The sequence below is a fragment of the Dioscorea cayenensis genome, unplaced genomic scaffold (genome assembly GCF_009730915.1).
Source record: "Dioscorea cayenensis subsp. rotundata cultivar TDr96_F1 unplaced genomic scaffold, TDr96_F1_v2_PseudoChromosome.rev07_lg8_w22 25.fasta BLBR01001218.1, whole genome shotgun sequence".
Lineage (NCBI taxonomy): Eukaryota > Viridiplantae > Streptophyta > Magnoliopsida > Dioscoreales > Dioscoreaceae > Dioscorea > Dioscorea cayenensis.
The window spans coordinates 20,304-20,645 of NW_024087609.1; the positions used below are offsets into that span (position 1 = coordinate 20,304).

The 342-nt window shown below is 41.5% G+C and overlaps 1 non-coding gene across 1 annotated transcript; it reads left to right on the forward strand.

Moving 5' to 3' along the window:
- The first annotated feature begins 236 nt into the window (after nucleotides 1–236).
- LOC120255861 lies at nucleotides 237–342 on the forward strand. The gene has a single exon (XR_005535119.1). It is a non-coding gene; the product is annotated as a small nucleolar RNA R71 (small nucleolar RNA).

Consider the following 342-nt stretch of genomic DNA (forward strand, 5'->3'; position numbering starts at 1 on the left):
ACACATCAACCTTTGCGGCCAAGGCATCATTGCTACTCACTTCATAAAGCCCAACAGTCTTTTGTAAAGATTCTCTTGAGGCTTAATGTGATTCATTGCTCGCCATAGACTCAAGTAATTTCTCGGCCTCCTCGGGATACTTGTTGCTAAGGGAATCACCTGCTGTGGTATCAATAAGTTGGCGAGTAGCATAATTCAGCCCATTATAAATAATTTGTACTCGCATCCATGAAGAAAAACCATGATGGGGGCATCTTCGAAGGAGATCCTTGAATCTTTCATAGGCTTCAAACAATGTTTCGGACTCCCTTGCTTAAAGGCTGAAATTTCTTGTCTTAACTT